This window comes from Anolis sagrei, chromosome 4, assembly GCF_037176765.1.
Source record: "Anolis sagrei isolate rAnoSag1 chromosome 4, rAnoSag1.mat, whole genome shotgun sequence".
Lineage (NCBI taxonomy): Eukaryota > Metazoa > Chordata > Lepidosauria > Squamata > Dactyloidae > Anolis > Anolis sagrei.
Window position 1 is genome coordinate 206,137,963 of NC_090024.1, and position 22,126 is coordinate 206,160,088.

The 22,126-nt window shown below is 43.8% G+C and overlaps 1 protein-coding gene across 14 annotated transcripts in view; it reads right to left on the reverse strand.

The window, feature by feature from the left end:
• Nucleotides 1-21,009, reverse strand: part of PPFIA4 (PTPRF interacting protein alpha 4) — a 121,829-nt gene extending 100,820 nt beyond the window's left edge. For 11 of the 14 annotated variants that reach the window (XM_060772471.2, XM_060772466.2, XM_060772470.2 and 8 more), the window contains exon 1: nt 20,864-21,008. The gene's annotated coding sequence lies outside the window, so the exon portion shown is untranslated. Of the gene's footprint in view, nt 1-20,863 lie in introns of all 14 variants that reach the window. The other 3 variants (XM_060772461.2, XM_060772456.2, XM_060772457.2) reach the window with 2 other exon arrangements.
• Between the last annotated feature and the right edge of the window lie 1,117 nt (nt 21,010-22,126).

Below are 22,126 nucleotides of genomic sequence, written 5' to 3' on the forward strand. Positions count from 1 at the left end.
AATTTTGGTTTGATGTCTTTTGGCACACAATGAATCTAGATTCAGAAATTATCCAGCCTCAGTGTTGTTGCACTAGATTGGAGTTTGTCTATTACCACACTAAAGTAACAGATGATATGCAACAGTGCCTTGTTCACATGGAGCCCTGCCCAGATCATTGCAGGAAGAATCCTGTACAATCTGCAGGTCTTCAGAACCACCAAGGTGGATTCAGCCAGGCATATTTCCGCAGAGGTAGAGAAAAGAAAAGAAACAGATGCTGAGCAAGCAGGGAAAATGGGCCTGCAAGATGGGTAAGAAAAGCAAGAATATTGCTACAATTGCCAATTCTTGCTACGTAGAATTTGAAAGTTTCTGTGCTGATTAAAACATGCTCAGTGAGTAAAAAGCAAAAAGGAAGCACAACACCGCTCCATACCAGAAACACTGTGCAGAATCCCAACAGTATGCTACCTTTATTCATACAGTTAGAAATTAAAATTCTGAAGAGAGGTGCTAGGAAGAGGCAGCACTGGAGACCTTGTAAGAAAGGACACGTATTAAGGAAAGGGATTAACATTCACAGCTAAAACTGATTTCACTAACACAAATATTCCTGATGGACTGAACAACAGTTATTGTTTTAGCAACTTTCAATAATGATTGCATATTTAACAATGAAGTGTATTGTAATATCCAACCATGACTCTAAATGTTACATGAAATGTTCACAAAAGTAAAAAAGAAAAACTTAAATGACCACTGACCAACTTTTTAGAGAGAAGAGCAAGTCACAAAGGGGCAGGCTAAAAATGGGAGAGGTTATATGGACTACAGTGAAGGTAAGCCAAAGGACCTAGAGATGAGGAGCACACACTCCTGAGGATGGTTCCTGATTTTCAAACGTAAACTGGAAGAAACTATTCCTACAATGGTGTAGACTCCTATCTTTCAAGGAGGAATTTATTTCTGTTCTGTGTAAATTCATTTCACTTGTTAAAAAGCTGACGTCAGTTTGGTACAGGATCTTCTGCAGTATCTTATGCAAATTGCTTAGAGCTTGGTAACACAACTGATCCCCACAGCATGAAATATTTCCTGTAAAGAAAGCTGCCTGTGCTACTCCACCTGCAATTCTGCCACAACAACATTCTCAATCTGTCAGTGTACTGAACCAATAAAATAACAGTTAATGGGCATACTGTGGCAGCAGCTTCTGGAGGCGGGGGTGCAAATAAAGAATTCAGAAAGCATGGTTTCTGAACATTTAAAATCCGACAGAAGCATCCCTTGATTATTTTATTAATATTCAACTAGAAATAATTTCAAACAAGGAAACCCCATGTTAACACTCTTCGATGGCATCTAAATAAAATCATTTGCTTGAATACTATGGTTCAGACATATGTCCTCTTGGGTTCAAATCAGATTCCTGAATAATTTTTAGATTTTGGTCAATGTTAACACACCTCTAAAATGAAAACAAGTAAGTCTTCCTTTTTCAGGTTGCTGAAGAATGTTAATATTGACGCGAATCTCTAAAGTTATTCTGGAATCAGCGATTGCTCATGCTCCCATTCCTCCTGAAATATGGCAAGATTGTGTGAATGTGCACACAGCAATTCTGGCTTCAGGGGGAAGTATGGTCACAATGGCGATCGCTCATCCGCCCCTTCCTTCCAAATTGCAGAGCTATTATGTGAATGTGCATGCAGCAGCCCCCAGCTTCAGGAGGAAGGTGGCTGCAGCAACAATAGCTTTTCCTCCCCTCCTCTTTAAATATGAGGTAACCTTAAGCCTCAGGAGGGATAGCACCTGGTGGCTAGGCACTCAATCCTTATGATCCTTTACCCATAGATATAGGAAATACAAATCACATCAAGGAATCCAGACTGAGTCAGTCTATACATTCTTGTGTAGATGCTAGCTGTACCCTGGCCATGTATTGCTGTGGCCCTCAGAAAACAGGAATCCAGGACATGAAACAATCTGGGCTAGGGAACACCTCCCCACAAAGATTTCCTATAGGCAGGAAGAAGCCAGACTTTTAAGCTGCAAGGCTTTTCAAAAGTTATGAAGGTGGGCAATGTATGTGTATATGTATATGTGTGCATGTGTATATGTATATATGTGGGGTTTGCATGTATTTATGTGTGTATATATGTGTATGTATATATGAGTGTATATGTGTGCAGGCCTGGGCCTACTTGGGCCCTCCAGACATTTTGGACTTCAGTTTGCACAATTCCTAACAGCCAGAACTGTGTGGCAGTTAGGAATTGTGGAAGTTGAAGTCCAAAATGTCTGGCAGGCCCAAGTAGGTCCAGACCTGGAGTATGAGATTTGTTACTGAACTCTGTGTCTCTTTCGAGGCCTGTGCAGCCTCCTCCTGGCATGGATCCTCCTCCCTCCCTCACTCCTTTCCAATTTCTCTCTCGCCTTCCTTGCCTGATAGCTACAAAAGGCCTCCCCTTCCTTCCTTGCTTGCTTCTTTGCTTTTTCTGTCCCTCTGTCCATCCTTGTCTCTCTCCCCCCACCCCACCCCCAATCTCTCTCTCTGAGGAGGCTCTAAAGGCTGCTTTTCAGAGCAGCTTTGCCAGGCTGTTCCTTTCCTGTAGGGCCTTTCTCCTCTCCTTGGCTGGCTTCTCGACTTGCTTTTTGCAGGGCTGCTGGCTTGACTCCTGAAACAGGGAAGGCCAGCTGCTTTGCTACGGATGGCAGTTTCTTTCCCCCTCTCACACAGGAGGGGGTGGGGCTAGGTTTTGTGCATGCGTTGTAAGGTATTTCTTATTTTTTATGGATTTTAAAGCTATTTTCACAATTTTGGGTTTTTTTTATTGTTGGTCATACCTTGGGGTATGAGACGTTTGGAGGCCAAATTTGATGTCAGTTGGCTCCATAGTTTGTTTGTTTTTAGCCTACTCATGATGCACAGAAGCTTTTTATATATTAAGATGAAGGAATCTGAGTGAAGTGCCAGTTCTGTCCTGGAAAATGAGAAGAAAGCGACTGTGACAGGTTGATGTCAAACTTACAAATCATCAAATCCACAGATTTCAAACCTGAAAATATGGAAGGCCAACTGGATAACAATCCATATTACCAACAACTTAAATTTACCCCAGCAATGCTTTAGTATCCTGAATGGGAAACAGTTACTTGTCAAAAAGGAAAACCTGTGCAATACAGTTATTACTATCAGTCTTGTCTCCCTAGTCATGCATGCTTGCTCTACTAGGCTTATTTCACGTTAATGAATAATGCCTGAGTGATTTAGCATACTAGACGATTCCTACCTGCTAATAAATTTCAAAGCTGTCAGTTTTGTATTTTACAGTTTGACATTAACTGTATTCTGAATTTCAACTTTCCTTTGTTAAATATTCCTTAAGCACTCTAAGCCAGGATCCACCGAGCTGTAGAAATATGTCTTCTATCATGGAAGCCTTTGCTGACCATTTCGGATTATTGCAGTACATCCTTTCAGTTGAAGAACTGACAGTTGTATTTTCGGTTTCCATTCTGGCCATATAGAGCCAAAAGCACCAGGCTAGGGAGGATTAAAAATTCTATGTGTATTCTGTGGGTGTGAGATGGCATTTTCACCCACATTTTACTGTTTTGGAGTGGATTTTTGGTGAAACTCACCCAAAGATTGCACCTGGATTTTTAGGTGTGGTGCAGATTTTTTCATGTAGATCTTAGGCAGAATTTGGGAAGACCACAAACTGAAGAATTAGACACTGCAATATCTTTTGCATGGGAACACTATATTGCTAACCTTACCTAATTTTCTTCTCCCCCCCCCCCCCCTTCCAGATACAAAACTTTATCACCACCACCACACAGAATGACTTCCTACTCATCTTAGCTATGAACTCTGGATTTGTCTCAAAGGAACTTACTCCTTTCATAGCTTAGAAATAGCTTCCTTTAGTCACTAGACTTGCTTCTCGGCTCTGATCATCCACTTCTCTCCTGAATCTACAAATGTTAACAGTATCTAGCTTTTTCTCATTTTCAAAATTTCCAAATCAGAACCTTTGGCCAATCACGTTTTATATTGTAGTCTTATCTTGTTCCCCATTTATTTTCAATGTACCCATTTCAAAACCAAATGGAACTACACACACCCTGCCACACTAAACAGGACTACAGGGGTCCTGTTCTACACTGGCTGTACCCTGAAAACAGAAAACTACTGAAACTTGGAATGCATGGCAATATTTTGTATGTTTTCCATTTTGATTTTTTAACTGATTGCCTATTGTAATTGTAGCTAAAATGTCATAAAAATGTAGGTGGATATGGGATTAAACTATGTTTATTTTTTCTACATAGCACAATCTGATCTGGATCTAACATACCAGGGAGATGGGACGTTTTCAACTCAGAGGTAGAGTTCCAGTTTAGGATGGATCACAGGGACTGCATTTCTCCAAAGTATGGGATTCTGAGGGTAAAGGGTAGGATCAAAGAAAAGTGGCCATAGACAGGTGTCAGGACTCGGTTTCCTGGCCTTGGATGGTGGCGCAAAAAACCAGATTCCTGACATGGAGAACCGATAAGGATTTGCAGCTGGTGGCCTTGGGAAGGGCAGTTGGTGGTTTGGCAGGGAATATTGAGCGGGATCCTCAGTCGGCGGGAAGAGGGGATTCGAATGTGGGGGAGGGTATATAAGGGTTGGCTTGCGTCTGTATGCCAATCCTGGCTTTCATTGTGTATGTGTATCCAGTAGTAAAAGTTTCCTGATTGATTACGGATTGGCGTCCTGTGTCTTTTCTGGGAGCGGCTGCTGTGAACTTACATTAAGCCAGGATCCATCGGTGCCATCCCACGGCTGTGGTGAGGTACCCCTATGCAACGAGAGGAAGATCCAACGGAGGGGGGAGAACCAGGCTCCCCTTTTGAGAATGCGGAAGAGGAGCTGGAGAGAGTGAATGCCTTGGCTTCATCGACTGCGTACGCCCAGCCCAACGGAGTCACACAGAGGCGAGTGAAGGGGGCAGGGGCAGCGACGAGAGAAAGCAGCGGGCTAGACTTTCCCTCCCCGCAGAGGTTGGATTACTTGGAGGAAAAGTTGGCATCCATGGAGACCACCCTCGCGATGATGTCGAAGGTGATGGAGCGGCTGGCCCCCTTGTTAGAGGAGCCACAACCCCGAGGGGAGTCGATGTGGAGCGCGGAGGAGAGGAGTGACCGGGGACCCGGGGCACGTCCTAAAACGCAGACAAGTTGGAGGACCGCTGCGGAGAGCGATGAGGAGGAGGGACAACCCCGGGGAATGGCCGGAGCCGGGCGTGGCACAGGGCATCAGGAAATGCCCCCGGAGCAGCGAGGGCTCCAGGGAGGGCCACCGCAAGCGGAGAGCCAGGAGAGGCAGCCCCTTCTCTACCAACCCAGAAGAGAGGAGCTGAGGATCGAATTCGGAGGAGAAGCCGGGAGCCTCGCGTACTTCCTGACCATGGTGAGAGGATATCTAGAGGATAACGCCCTTACCTTCGGATCGGAGGCAAGCAGGGTGCGAGCAGTGGGCGCAGCGCTGAGAGGGGGAGCAGCGGAGTGGTACGTCCAGCTCCACGCCAGGCGCGATCCATGTTTGGGATCTACGAGGCGGTTCCTGGCTGCGATGGAGGCACGCTTCAGGGATCCGCTCGAGAGGGTCTGGGTGAGGGAAAGGCTGCAAACGATAACACAAGGCCATCGCTCTGTATCCGAATACGTCGAGGAGTTCCGATTGAGAGCGGAAAAGGTGCTGGAGTGGTCCAATACCACTAAGGTACAGATATTTAAGGAGGGCCTGCGGAAGGAGATCTTAACCTGGGCACTTCATCGCGACGATCCGGAGGAGATAGGCGGATGGATCGAGCTGGCTGGCCGTGTCGAGACGACGTTGGCCCAGGTTAAGCGACACCAAGGAGCGGCGCCGCAGCAGACGAGAGCAAAGGAGGAGAGTCGGAGGACGGAGAGAGGCACGATCGGGAAAGCCCCAACCGGAGGGTCCAAGGAGCAGAGGGGCGGCTGTTTTGTATGCGGTCGCCTTGGCCATCGGGCCACCGAATGTCGACAAAGGAAAGGGGGAGATTCCCATTTCCCAAAGTTCAAACCGGCCGCAGGGAAGAGAGCGGAGGAGAGCCCTCCTTCTAGAGCCCCAGTGGGAGATCTGGTGAGTCACAGCCCAGGAATGCTAGTGTTCCCGATCAGGCTAGAAGGGGAGGGGAAGTGGGCCAGCTGCAAAGCCCTCATGGATTGCGGCTGCTCAAGAAACATTATGACCCCAGAATTAGCGAACGAACTGAAATGTGAGAAAACCCCCTTGCAAAGCCCCATAGCATTCTCGCAGCTGGATGGCTCAGTGGCGGCTGGAGCCCCGGCGCGATTTGAAGTGGGAGAAGTGAGATGTAAAGTGGGGAGCTGGGAAGGCGGCATAACCTTTGTAGTATCCCCTATGGCTACTTACAATGTAATACTGGGGATGCCATGGTTAAAGGAAGCTAACCCCCAGATCAATTGGAGGGAAGGCAGCATAGCCTTCCAGAGCGAAGAAGGGGGGGAGTGTTGCAAGGGGGAAGAAGGCACGGCAGGCGGAGTGCAGGAGATTCCCCCTGAGTACAGAGACTTTGAGGATGTATTTGACGAAAAGGAAGCAGATCAGCTTCCCCCTCCTAGGAGGGTCGAAGTAAAGATTGAACTCAATGAGGACGCTAAGTTGCCCAGGAGTAGATTATACCCCATGTCGGTCAAGGAGATGGAGGAACTGAGGAAATATATTGATAAAAACTTGGCCCGAGGGTTTATAAGGCCATCCGAATCACCCTTGGGGGCCCCAGTGCTGTTTAGGCACAAAAAGGACGGCTCGTTGAGGCTGTGTGTGGACTATAGGGGGCTGAATGCAGTGAGCACCACCAACAACTACCCCATGCCACTAACTAAGGACTTGCTATCGAGACTGTCGGAAGCAAGGGTGTTCACGAAAATTGACTTGATCGAGGCTTATCATAAGCTGCGCATAAGGCCCGAGGACAGGTGGAAAACGGCGTTCACCTGTGCGCTCGGCCATTTTGAATATTCCGTCTGTCCCTTCGGGCTCAAAGGCTCTGGATCAGCATTTATGCAAATGATTAATGAGGTGTTACACCCATTATTGTATCGCGGGGTGTTTTGCTTTGTGGACGATGTAATTGTGTTTACCCGGGATAGACGATCTCATGTCAAATTGGTGAGGGAGGTGCTCCAGAAATTGAGGGAGGCAAAATTGTTTGCAAAGCTGCCAAAATGTGAGTTCAATAGGGAGCAGATAGATTTCCTGGGATACCGAATATCCAAGGGAGGGATAGCAATGAATCCGGCAAAGGTGGAGGATGTCAGGGGGTGGAGCCCTCCCCAAACGCGCAAACAGTTGCAATCGTTCCTCGGGTTTGCAAATTTCTATCGGGGTTTCATAGAGGACTTTGCTCAGGTGACTCTGCCCTTAACTGAACTGCTGAAGACGAAGGGAAAGGGGGAAACGGTAAAGGTACGATCCCCGGGAGCAAAGTTAAATTGGTCAACAGAGTGCCAAAGGGCTTTTGAAGAACTGAAACGTAGATTCACTGAAGGACCAGTTTTAATCCACTCCGATTTGACCAAGCCGTTCGTGATCCATTGTGACGCATCAGATTGGGCTTACGGGGCGGCCCTGATGCAAAGGGATCCAGAAGGGAGGTTGAAACCCTGCAGGTTCATCTCAAAAAAGTTCAGCGAAACTGAACGGAACTGGCCGGTGTGGGAAAAGGAGGCTCTGTCAGTCTTGAGGGCTCTAGAAACATGGAGGCACTTATTAGAGGGAAGCGGCATCCCCTTTGAGGTGTGGACCGACCATAAGAACTTACAATACCTCACCTCACCCAGGCAATTGTCAGCAAAGCAAATAAGGTGGGGGCAGTATTTCAGCAGATTTGATTTTGAGCTGCGGTTTCATAAGGGAAAACAAAATGTGGTCGCAGACACGTTGTCAAGAATGCCGGAGAATGGAGGGAGGGGGCAAGGCCCAAAGGGGAACATATTCTCAGAACGGCAGTGGGGCATGGCAGTACAAACCCGAGCACAAACGGAGCGCAGTCAAAAGCTGGTGGGGGTTGAGAGCAAGGACGGGGGATGGGAGGAGGAGATAAGGCAAGCATGCAAGGAGGATGAGTGGCTGGAAAGAAACAAGGAAAAGGTGGAATGGAAAGACGGATTGGGATTTGTAAACAGGAAGTTATACATCCCAGGCAACCTAAGGGAAAAAATGATGGTTAGATGCCATGGCAACAAGGGAGCAGGACACTGGGGAGTAACAAAAACCTTGAAAATGTTGGCACGTCAGTGTTGGTGGCCCGGGATGAGGGGTGACACCAAACTGCATGTATCCCGATGTAATGCGTGTGCACAAAGTAAGGCAACCACACAAAAGCCAACGGGGTTATTGCAAAAGGTGGCAGAGCCATCAAAACCTTGGAGGGTAATTGCTATGGACTTTGTGGGCGAACTCCCAATTAGCCGAGGTCAGCGCTACATATGGACAGTGATGGATTTATTCTCAAAACAAGCACATTTCATAGCGCTGCCTAAATTGCCATCTGCAGAAAAATTGGCTGAGCTGTTTATCAAACATATCTACCGGTTGCATGGCTGCCCGGACCAGGTGATCAGTGATCGAGGGGTGCAATTTACGGCCCGATTCTGGGAAGGGTTCATGCAGTTAATGGGAGTGGAAAGGACCCTGAGTTCAGCGTTCCATCCCATGACCAATGGGGGGGTTGAGCGCACACAACAGACTTTGGGACTGTTCCTAAGGACATACACAAACCAGTGCCAGACCGATTGGGCCGATTTACTCCCGTTTGCAGAAATCGCATACAATGGAGCCTGTCATGCGTCCACAGGGAAATCCCCCTTTGAGATAGTATACGGCATGGAAGTAACCCCTTTACCAAAGCTGCCGAGTTGGGGGGAAGAGCTATGGGAAAAGGAAGGGTGGCCAGACAAGGTGAAAGCGAATTGGGAGGAAGTGGCGAAATCACTCCGAGAAGCCCAACGAAGGTATAAATTGTTTGCGGACCGGAAAAGGAGGGAAGGAGATAGATTGGAAGAAGGGGAGTTAGTGTGGCTGAGCACCAAAAACCTCAAGCTAAATACCCCCTCTCGGAAATTGTCTCCCAAATACATTGGTCCTTTCAGGATTTCTGACAAAATAAATGAGGTAACATATACTTTGAAACTGCCAAAGGTTTTGGGGAAGGTACACCCAACGTTCCATTGTAGCCTGTTGAAGAGATACCAAGGTCCGCTAGACAAAGAAGGGACATGATGGTGATGTATGTTTCCCTTCCAGGAAGAAGAGGAGGAGGAGGGGGACGTTATGTCAGGACTCGGTTTCCTGGCCTTGGATGGTGGCGCAAAAAACCAGATTCCTGACATGGAGAACCGATAAGGATTTGCAGCTGGTGGCCTTGGGAAGGGCAGTTGGTGGTTTGGCGGGGAATATTGAGCGGGATCCTCAGTCGGCGGGAAGAGGGGATTCGAATGTGGGGGAGGGTATATAAGGGTTGGCTTGCGTCTGTATGCCAATCCTGGCTTTCATTGTGTATGTGTATCCAGTAGTGAAAGTTTCCTGATTGATTACGGATTGGCGTCCTGTGTCTTTTCTGGGAGCGGCTGCTGTGAACTTACAGACAGGTGCAATTCTTACCAATGTTGATACTTCCCCATCAAGTATGCATTCAATTTTATGCTTGTCAGCTCTGACATTAGACCCAGGTACACCTGCTTCCTGGCTGGCAATCCAGAGTTCAGCACCAAATAGTTTAAAAGAATCTCATATTTGACCACCAAATAGTAGGGAAAGGCATAAAAACAGTATGAAGCCAAATGAGGGACCTCCATTAGCTCATGGAACAGAGTCCACAATCCTGCTGTATATCATGGGTTACTGAAATGGAGCACATCACATTTCTAACAAAATAGAAAGAAGCTTCTAATTCAGAAGTTTCTTTTTCACAACCTCAAATTTATATTTACACAATTTTTTTTAAAAATGCTGCCTTCTGCACTGGTTTATGGAAATGTGGAGAAGTAAAGGCTATTGTAATATTGAAATGAAGAGTAAATTGGATTTTCATAAAGATGTCAAATAAAGAATCAATCTGACAACAAGCATTTAAATTTGTTTGCTCACTGAGTGTTTGGTTGCATTCAAGTCCAATGGGCTCTAAATAAAATGCATGTGGTTTGGATTCAGTCTTCTACTTCAGTTGCTAAGCAACTACTTTGGCTTGGAAATTCCTCTTTCTACTGACACTGATGATTGAGTAACCAAACCCCTAAAACTGGCATCTTAAGTGACACATATTCAAATAAATGCATTTCACAAATTTAATGACATATGGGACATCCTTCTGGAGTAATTTACTACAATAATACTGTCCAATTCCAACAACTATTGTGATTTGGACTTATTGCCTGGTTAATATGCATAAGCTTATTCACTCACTCCATTCTTCCATCCCTTCCACCTTTTCTTCTCCTATCTTATCCTTATTTTCCTTCCTACCTCAAAACAAAAATCCCCATGTCTAATAAGTCCACTAAGTCCCAAAAGTGAAAAAGGAATATGAATTAGAAATTTGTTGATTCCTGGTAGCTATGTACCACCAATAAAAGGCAATATCTCTTTTTTCAAACTCAATATTTTATTCTGCTTATAACAACCATCTTCCATATTATATATTGCTAATTTTATAATAAAAATATGAGTTCTAAAATTGTAAAGCTTTTTTTATTTATTACACTTAATTTAAATCAGTTTTCTTTTTACTCTAGATTTTACAGGAAGCAAGCACACGGCAAGCCAGAACTATAAGATTGTTCATAAACATAATAAAGTCATGACTATTTGCACCTCAGCACTGAGTAATTAAAAATTCAGCAACAGAGAAGGCTGTTCTTGTTGTTTAACCAAAATATCTAGGATTTCAAAGCAATTCGTCCATGATGCAATATTTCATGATTGAATTGGCAATGCTTTAGGCATAGTGATATTTATTTAGCTTGAGTGCCGCACATTCTTTGGGGACTTGGAGTTATATAACTCTGGTCTCCACTAAAACTATAATTTCATTATGCTCTATCCTCCACTTAGACCTCTTCTACACTGCCACATAATCCAGAATATCAAAGCAGATAATACACATTATCTGCATTGAACTGTATTATCTGAGTCTACACTGCCATATAATCCAGTTCAAAACAGATAATCTGGATTTCATGTGGAAGTGAGAAGGGACCCTAATCTTCACTGTTACCATGAATACTATTGCCCTATTTATTACAAACAGCACTCTGTACAACCTCAAGTTGTTACAATGAATTAGGTTGCAATTGTTCGGCTTCTAACAATGTAAAGATTATCTAATTATTTAAATGTTATTCTACAAGTCAAAAGTCATGCAAACAGGATATGATTTCCACTGGAAATAATGCAAGCTTGATAGGTAAATTGATCAAAACACTATAGCCAATTCTGAAATTAACACATTTCCTGAAGAAGTACTCAAACTCGAAGTGTGCTATAAAATACAGGCTTTATATTGCCTGAGAAGATAATTTTAAAAAAATCTTTGGTCATGTATCCCAAAAAAAATTACGCTGTAGAATAGACGTGTACCACCAGTGATCCGCAAGAACTAAAACATGGTTCGTGGCTTCATCATTACTAAACCATTGCAATGAGAGCAACTAAAACCCTCTTACAGCGCAATGGGGATGTCAGGAGGGGAGAGGCTGACTACCCAAAAAAGGTGCGACAAAAAGCCTCCTGAGTGCTGCTTCTCCTCATCCCTCCCTTCCATGTGGCACCCAGAAGAAGAGGCACCTTGGTGTCTTTGTTTTTAGGCCTGTTCCTGAGGGTATTTGGCGTGTTGATTCAGAAAATTGCATTGGATAGATCACATCAGCTCTAGATTATTAAGTTATATTCCACCTTTCTCCCTGTACAGGATCCAGTTTAATTTTGATGGTTCCTCTTTCCACAAGAATTCTGCTTCAGGGGAATTCTGACTTTCAGAAGACTGTGAAGGACTGTAGTAGGAGAGGGTGTTATTTGAAAATATCCCATCTGCCACTGTATTGAGAAATGCCTCCCATAAGTAATGACACCAACTACATATCAGCTTTGGGCTATACACATATGCATCCTCATTAGGAAATAAGTATCACTGAAAAAGTTGGATTTGTGTGTGTGTGCCTTCAAATTGCTTGTTAACCTATGAAGAGCCCATTAATACCATAAGGGAGGGCTCCTCCAACTTCTTAAGCAGAGGGCTGATTCACTGTCTCTCAAACCGCTGGGGTTGGACAATACTTTGAAAATAAAATGAACTAGTTCCTATGCACACTGCACACATCTTATTTGAAGTGCAAAAAAAACTTGTAATAATAATGCAATATTTAAAATGAAGAACAATTTTAACCAACATAAACTTACTGTTGGCAGTATGGCCATCTATCAAGAGGGTTTGGATTGTGCCAGGGTGGCTTATAGGATAAAGGCAGAACAGAGAAGGAAGGAAGGAAGGGAAGCCAGGCAGGCACTAGGCCTTCAAGGCCTGTCATTCCTGGCCATGAAGCAGGGGTGGTGGCAGCAGTGAGTGCCTGAGGCAAACAGGGCAATTGGGAGGGGGGCTTCCTTTGCAAAGAAATAAAGAAAAAGTTGGGGGGGGGGGCAGAGAGACAGAGAGAGAGAGAGAGATAAGAGGCCAGTAGGACTGGATGCCAGAAGCTGGAGCCACCTGAGAAGGAAATGCTTAATGGGGGTAAAGGGACGCAAGAGGCCTCCAGCTCTTTCTCTTCTCCTGAGGAGCCCACCTTTTCCAGGGTCCTGATCCGCAAGATGGAAGGAACATAGGAACGAAGAGAGGTCAAGATAGGGAATATTGGGAAAACCAAGAATTTTCACAGGCTTTTGGAAGTGTGATCCTTTCGAGATTAATTGGCATTCACACTATTTGGAATAATCATAACCTTTTGGAAAGGCATGACTGTGTTAGAGATCGTAACGTTTTTGGAAAGTATGGTCTTCCTGAGAATAGTTAAAAATTCACTTGCGTCAATCTTCAAAGATCAGGGTCACATGGTCTGTAGCCCTTCCCAGTAGTATAAAAGGCTTGTAGAAGGTTGTAGAAGGTTGTTATTTCCAACAGGGAGGGAGGGAAGAAGCAAGGGAGGGAGGCTGAAGAGAGATGGCTGGTAGAAATTTGAACGGGAGTCACATTTGACCCCCGGGACGGACTTTGGACATGCCTCTTTTAGGGTATTTAGACCAAAGACAAATGAATACTGTAGGCTCACTACACATACATTTTATGGCAATGCAAAAAAGCTGAGTTTTTGGACTCATTAGATCAGAGAACACTTTTCCATACATTTGCTATGCCTCCCATATGCCTTTTTGCACACTTCAAACAGGCTTTGATATCAGCAATGGCTTCCATCTCATCTCTTTTTCATAAATCCCAGCTCCGTGGAGTAACGAGAGTTGAACCAGGGACAGCTTCTCCAATCTCAGCTGCAGATCTATTTCTTGGAAATTACCATTAGCCTCTTTGGTGCTCCTCTGCCTAAGGCCATCCATACCTGCTTAGTCATTTCTAGTGGATGGCCTTCTCTAAGAAGAGTTGCTGTTGAGCATTATTTCCATTTTGCAAGAATGGTGTAAATATCCGCAAACACAATACCAGTCCTCTAGAAACTCAAAGTCAAAACCTTCAAATAGGGAAAATATTTAGCACATGCACATCTGCAGAACATTTCATATGTGACTCAATACTTCATTAACACTATCTACCAGAAAGCTTTAGAAGTGAGAGGTGGGAGCGGCTCACTAAAGATAATACTAAAGAAAACCTTCACAGCACAATACACTAGGGAAATCAAGCAGTGACAAAATATTCAGTATCAGCATAAATATACCATCCTATAAGAAGAACTTAAAAAGCAATGACAATCCCTTGCTTAAACCACTTAAACGAAGCCAAGATCAAAAGCAAATGAGGGCAACACGATCTTTCCAGTAGTATAGCACATCACAAGAACAGGCAAATGCAGCTCACTGGAGAGGAGCACAGAGAAGCTGTTTCTTTACTTTTCTTCTCCTTTTTTAAGTGTTTAGCATACAAACATACACAACCTGTGGACAATCCAGGGGCACTGGAGAAAGTGGCTCTTAGAAGCAAAGCACTCACATGGAACATAAGCAGTAACAATTAGTTCTAAGTGCATTGGAGTAACACAATGTGCCTTGTTTTCAATTATAATAGTCCCCATGTAAACATTATAAGAACTAATGCAATATTAGGACAGCCAGTAGCAATAAGAGGAATGTATACACTTATCTTATCCAAAAGATTCATCTATCACTGCAAGATTTCTACCATAATAATATATTATAATAATAATACTTTCATTCTTGTACCCCGCCTCCAGCTCCCAGAAGGGACTCGGGCAGCTTACATGTGGCACAGAAGTGCCTAAAACAGAGCATAAAATAAACACACAGTACAATACAATAAAATAAAATATATAGTATATATAAAACAACAATTGTTTAAACATTCAAGTTTTCAGATCCCTACAGAAGGAAGACAGTGTGTCCTTCTTATACCCAGTTTAATAATTTCTAGGCTGGACTTCAAAGGAGTATATAAAAACATACTATGAACAATTCATAACTGCCTTCATGAAGTAACAAAATATCACAGAAAACATCCTCTCCTTTGTACAAGAATTAATACACTTCATCAATTGATCATGCCTGGAAAATGTTTCATGTGAACAACTTAATAAACAGTCAGGACACTATGACCAAAAATGTCTCTTCAGGTAAGTAAGCACCATCACCCTGAAGTCAACTGGAAACTCAAAAGGAATTCTGATCTGGTTTACCAGGTATAAATAAGGACATTTCACTTGGGTTTTTAATTTGCATTTCTACTTTATGCATAACTGCAAAAATGATATATAGTCATGAGCAATCTTTTTTTAAGAACACAGGAAAGTTCACTCTTTTCAAGTTCTCTAACATGTTAATTTCACCTTCCCTGGAAAGTATGAAAGTGCCTTAAGGAGACTTCTGCAGGCAGGAAAAGATATTCTCTTCACTCCATATGTTTTTTAGATCAAAAAAATTCAAAAGACTACCTAGATCTTTTAAATCTGCTACATAAAGATGGGATACTAACAGAGATACATTTCCTTGTGCCAAAGACACAAACTATATAACCATAATTTTCTAAGGTACTCTACCACTCCTTCTGTAATTCAAATATATCTGATTCCACTGCTGCTCAACATCTTTATTAATTACTTGGATGAAGGTATAGAGGGCATGTATATCAAGTTTGCAGATGACACCAAATTGGAAGGGATAGCTAATATTCCAAAAGACAGGATTAGAATTCAAAATAACAGATTAGAGAGCTGGGCCAAAACGAACACACACCCCCTTTGGGGGGTTGAGAAGGGCAGGTTACAAATGTTTGAAATAAATAATAAATAAATAAATAAATCTCAACAAGGAGAAATGTAGGCTACTAACACAGACAAAATGAAATGAACATATACTGCCTGGCAGACAACAAGTTAAACATAAGCCAACAATGTGCTACAGCAGCTAAAAAAGCCAATGGGATTTAGGGCTGCATCAAAAGAAGAATAGTGTCTAGATCAAGGGAAGTAATGGTGCCCCTTTATTCTGCTTTGATCAAACCTCACCTGGAATACTGTGTCCAATTCTGGGTACCGCAGAGGGAAATTGACAAGCTGTAATGTATCTAGAACAGGCATGGACAAACTTTGGCCCTCCAGGTGTTTGGACTACACCTCCCACAATTCCTAACAGCCTAGCAATTGTTAGGGAATGTGGGGGTTGAAGTCCAAAACATCTGGAGGGCCAAAGTTTGCCCATACCTGGTTTAGAAGGAGGGTGACTAAAACGATCACAGTTCTGAAAACCATGGCCTATGTGGGGCAGCTTATGTTTAGCCTGCAGAAGAGAAGGTTGAGAGGAGACATGACAGATTTGTTTAAATATCTGAAAGAATGTCATAAGGAAGGAGAAGGCTTGTTTTTTGTAGCCTTGGAAACAAGGACTTGGAGGAAAATGGTTCCAATGACATGAAAGGAGATGCCACCTGAACATTGGGAAGAATTTGCTGACCATAAAAGGCATTCAACAGTGGAACTCCCTGTCTCTAAGTAAGGCGGAAGCTTCTTCTTTGGAGCCTTTTAAACAGAGGCTGGATAGTTGTCTGTCAGGGGTACTTTGTGCTTTTCCTGCAGGGGATTAGACTTGATAGTCCATGTGGTCTCTTCTAACTCTGAGATTCTATGATTCTATGAAATTTCAATAATCTACATTAGGACATGGAATTAGTAAATATCATAATTGTCATTCATAACTAAATATAAGAACAGCTTTTTTCCCTCTTCAATAAATACATGCCAGAAAATAACTTTTTATGATAATACTTCAGCATTCACTCTTCAATACTATTACAAGACATCTGAACCTGAAGTTTGATAGCTATGAAATAAGGATATTACCCAAGAAATTATTATAGAATGTCATTGCATTTTTTATAATCCATGAAGAATCCTCATACACACTTTTTCAAGATAATAGCACTACAAACTTCATAGCATACCAAATTACATTTTGGTTGCTATGTTTTAAATAGATATAAAACATGTCTTTAAAAAAAGAACACATAGCACTTCCACAGAAATCCAACATTTATTGGACAGAAGAAAAAGAACAACTGAATAAGAGGTAACCTTTGAAACAAATTAACACATTTTACTTTATCCTCACAATATAATGGAATGATCTGTGTGTAATTCCGTCAGAATGAAATGGCTATCTTTTACTTGGTTATACTACAAAGTAGTTGTAGTCCAGTTAATTATGCCCTAAAAGACTCTTTCAAAACCTGAAGCATTTATTCCCCCTTAACCAGTTTAAAAAAATATTCTAATTCTCCAAGAGATATGTCCACTCAGCCTTACTTTTATTTATTAAACTCTTTCATGACATCAGAATTGTTTTTCTTGGGACAACAGAACTATAATATAGATTCAACATATCCAGACCCTGAGGGCTTCAAGTAAGCATGAGATACTGATCTACATACAAATGTGGCATTTGTTAAATTGAAAACTTTATGGAATAGCCAATGAAATCTGTACATTCCTATATGAGACCCCATGCTGTAAAAATAATATTGGTATCAAACCCCATGAAAACTGAAATATATAGACATTCATTTAAAACCCTGAAGTATTCTGAACCCCATTAACGATAGAATTGGGCCAAACTTCTCACACAGAACCCCCATGACCAAAATACTGTGTTTTCTGGTTGTCTTTGGCAACCCCTCTGACACCCCCTTGTGACCTCCCCAGGGGTCCTGACCCCCAGGTTGAGAAATGCTGTTGCAAAGCCATCCAGTCCAACTCTCTTCACCAGAGCAAGAAAACATAATCAAAGCCGTCCTGACAAAGAGCCATCCAGCCACAGTTATAGATATATATGATTCACACACACACACATATGTATATGACAGATATAATATCATAGATTTGAAAAGGGACCCCTAAAGAAGGACAGTTAACCAACATTTTCTCATTATTTTCCAGATCACCAGACTGGGTCACAGCAACGCGTAGCAGAGAACAACTAGTAAATGATAAAGATATTTGTTTTACTGTCAGACTAACAGTTCAAAATGGGGGGGGGGGGGGAGGGGGGACGAAGCAGTTCTCCATTGAAGCCTGGTGCAGAGTGAATATACCTTATTCTAAATGCTTGGAATCAGAAGTGTTTGGGACTTTGAAATACACCAAGCAATATGTAATTTGCGTTTTCCAGAAAAATTGCTGCATTAATCTATATTCATCCTAATCCTATAGTCCATTTACACCAAACTTTCTATTATGCAGTGAGAGCCTCAAAACATCTCAAAGGCTTGCCAAGGCTTATAAGTACAGAAGACAACAGATACTTTAAACAAGACTCAGAGCACCTGGTCTGAAGAGCTTCAGCAAACCTGCCATATTTACAAGCATAAGACAATTTTATTGACTGGTCTCACTCATGATTCACAATCAATTGTTCTGCCTTATTCTGTGGATATACATAAATATAGCTATAAAAGCAATCATGATGCTTAGAGAACACAAGAGTGGTTAAGCAACTGGTGTGCTATGACAGCTGTTTCTCTTGTTCTGTACTGTCGTGTTGTCCCCTTACGTTTCTATCAACCGTTTGTCTCACCCATCTGTTCCTTTTTATTTTAGGCTTGATTTCAAAATTTTCTGGACAAGGACTGGGTGGGGTAGGGTAGTTCCAAGCCTACATTATCACCTTCAAAAGCAGACATCTTCCATTTCGTTAGCATATGCAAAGTAATTAAGGCTGCATTTAGCCACCATATGCAGTGACTTCTTCCATTATAGGATGTTCACATTTTAGAAGTACACATATGAAATTAGACATAAAAGCCATCTAACCCTCCCCAACAATGCAACATTGCAGCACCCACTGAAAACAAGGAAAATGCCAGTTCATAAAACATGGTTGGTTGTATCCAGATTTAGAATGAAGTCATTTCCATCAATAAGACTCATTAGTCGTTACTACCATTAAAGACACTTTAATTTCAAGAATTTTATTATAATTATGATTAAGTCTAAATACAAGTAAATAACATTCCCACATTTCTAACATAAGCCAACCATTATGAGAAGATAATACGGTGGACCCTTGGTACTCACTAGGCTTTGGTTGTAGGACCCACAGTTCCACTACATACAACAATGTAGTAAAATGGGATCCCTTGTATAAAATAAAATTACTTTGGTTTTTGAATTTTTTTATATATATATATATATATATATAAGCTGTGGATGTTAATAATAATATATTCATTGCCCGCCTCTTTGTCATTAAAACATATAATACATACAATAAAATAATACATTAGAACACATTTCTATAAAATACATATAATAAAATACATAATACAAATATTAAAGTACAGTAATGGTAGAATGTAAATTGACTGGGTAGGCATGCCAGAAGAGATGGGTCTTCAGTTCTGCCTTGAATGCTGTCAGAGCTTTTCTGGCAGGTCATTCCAAAGACTCGGAGCAGCCAATGAAAAGGTCCTCTGGGTGACTGTTTCCTGTCAGGTTCTGGATGGTTGGCGTAACCATCTCCCAGAAGACCTCAGTGTATGAGGCAGATTATACAGGAGAAGGCAATCCTGTAGAAACCTGGACCCAAACAACTGAGGGCCTTAAAGGTTATACTGAATCTGTCTATAAGGAGGGTGAACTGCATAGGGTAAGTAATTGCGAAAATCCAGTTTTCAAATGCTGAATGAAATATTTTCATTCAGTGGATACAAAATTAGTCCACAAAGAGAGTCGGACTATATGTAAATGTTTGTGATAATCCATTTTTTTAAAAAAGCCATGGCTCAATGCTATGGAAGCATGAGACCTGTGGCACTACAAATTCCTTAACCTTGTATCCCCAAATGACAACTCCCAGGATCCTTAGCACTGATCTACAGCAGCTAAAGTGGTATCCAACTTCATTCAATCTACAGTGTAGAGCAGGCGTGGGCAAAGTTCAGCCCTCCGGGTGTTTTGGACTTCAACTCCCACAATTCCTAAGATGTTTGTTTTATATCTTGTTATATATCTTGCTGTTTTAAATTGATGTTATGCATTCTAAATTGATACGTTTTAACTCTGTTGATTAGGCCTGGCCCCATGTAAGCCGCCCTTAGTCCCTTCGGGGAGATGGAAGTGGGGTATAAAAATAAAGTTATCATTTAGAGGCAGTAGCTATGCTCAGTGACACAAACATGGCCCGAGGTACAGACCAGGCATGGGCAAACTTGGGCCCTTCAGGTGTTTTGGACTCCAACTCCCACCATTCCTAACAGCCTCAGGCCCTTTCCTTTTCCCCTTCGGCTGAGAGGGAAAGGAAGGGGCCTGAGACTTTTAGGAATGGTGGGAATTGGAGTCCAAAACACCTGAAGGGCCCAAGTTTGCACATGCCTGGTCTGCACAGTTCCCTCAGACTTGGGGTGCAGTGTAGAATCAATGCACCACTTTAACTGCCCTGGCTCAATGCTGTGGGATGATGGGATTTGTAATTCGGTGAAGTGTCGGCTCTTTTTTTATTCCTGGCAGAAATGGCTACTCTGATTTGGTAAAACTGAGCCACTCAGGCTTCCACAGCATGGAGCCATGGCAGTTCAAGTGATGTCAACCTGACTCCATTCTTCAGTGCAGATGCATCCCAGGCCTGGCTTTCCCGCGGAGGCATCATCCATTCTTGGGGTCTCCTTGAGCATCTAGAAGGCAGGCAAAGCCAAGCAAGGCGAGGAGCCAAAGGCCCCCGCCGCATCGAGCTCCTCCGCCACAGACATCCCCCTCCCTCCCTCCTTCCCTCCTTGCCGGGCTTCCGGGGCACAGCATCCATCCCTCGAAGAACAAAAGGTCGAGCCACGCCGGGCATCTACCTGCCTACCTACCGACCCGCGGCCTCAGCTGCCCCTCGGAGCCGACGTGCTGCGGCAAGGACGGGCAGGTGCGGAGAGGGAGGCCTGTGGCGTTGGCCTGCCATCCTCATCCATCCCTCCCACCACACAACGGTACAGCAACCGGCAGCACTCACATTCCTTCCCCGCTTTCACCCCAAACAGTCCCCTCACACCGTTCTCCCCCCCTCCCCTTCCACTGGGGCACGTCGCCCTCAGCACAAGGACAAGCGGGGAAAGGAAGGCCCACCGACCTGCCTGAAGGCGCCCCTCAGATGAACACCGCCACTCACCGCCGGCTTCGTGGAAGGAAAAGGGAGAGAAAGGCTCCCTCACAGCACAGCGGCTAAGTGGCGGCTGTGTAGTGGCTCGCGCGAGGCCACGCCCCTCCTTCTCGCGCGCCCGGCACCGCCCCCAGCCTCGCGCGAGGCCACGCCCCTCTCCCGCCTCTCTTTCCCAGCCACGCGCGAGGCCACGCCCCCAGTCTCCACAGCCTCGCGCGAGGCCACGCCCCTCTCCCGCCTTACGCCTCGAGCGAGGCCCCGCCCCCACCCTCTCAGCCTTGCCATTACCTTTGGTTAGTGCCTCTGTCAAGGCCCTTCCTCACACAGCCATGTAGCCCAGAATATCAAGGCAGAAAATCCCACATTATCTGCTTTGAACTGGGTTATCTGAGTCCACACTGCCATATGTTCCAGTTCAGAGCAAATAACGTGGGATTTTGTATTGTCGAAGGCTTTCATGGCTGGAATCACTCAGTTCTTGTGGGTTTTTTCGGGCTATATGGCCATGTTCTAGAGGCATTTCTCCTGACGTTTCGCCTGCATCTATGGCAAGCATCCTCAGAGGTGTGGGATTTTGTTCAGCTGTCTGGAAGGGGCCTCAGGAGTCGGCTTTCCTTCCGAATTTGAGGCCGCTTCCACACAGCTAAATAAAACCCACACTTATCTGCTTTGATAAGGAGCCCCCGGTGGCGCAATGGGTTAAACCCTTCTGCCTTCAGGACTGAAGACAGGTTAGAGATTCGAGAGCGCAGATGAGCTCCTTCTATCAGCTCCAGCTCCCTATGCAGGGACCTGAGAGAAGCCTCCCACAAGGATGTGGTGTGGACCTAGATGAAGTCCCTTATTAGTTAGTATAAGTCAGGTGCTTTGTATGTGTGTTTTGTTGTTGTTTATTTGCTCAGTCACTTCCAACTCTTTGTGACCTCATGGACCAGCCCACGCCAGAGCTCCCTGTCGGTCATCACCACCCCCAGCTCCTTCAAGGTCAAGCCAGTCACTTGAAAGATACCATTAATCCATCTTGCCCTTGGTCGGTCCGTCTTCCTTTGCCCTTCCATTTCCCCCAGCATCATTGTCTTCTCTAAGCTGTCCTGTCTTCTCATTATGTGGCCAAAATACTTCATCTTGGCCTCTAATATCATTCCCTCCAATGAGCAGTCAGGCTTTATTTCCTAGCAAAACATCAAAAATCCGGGCGTCCCCTGGGTAACGTCTTTGCAGACGGCCAATTCT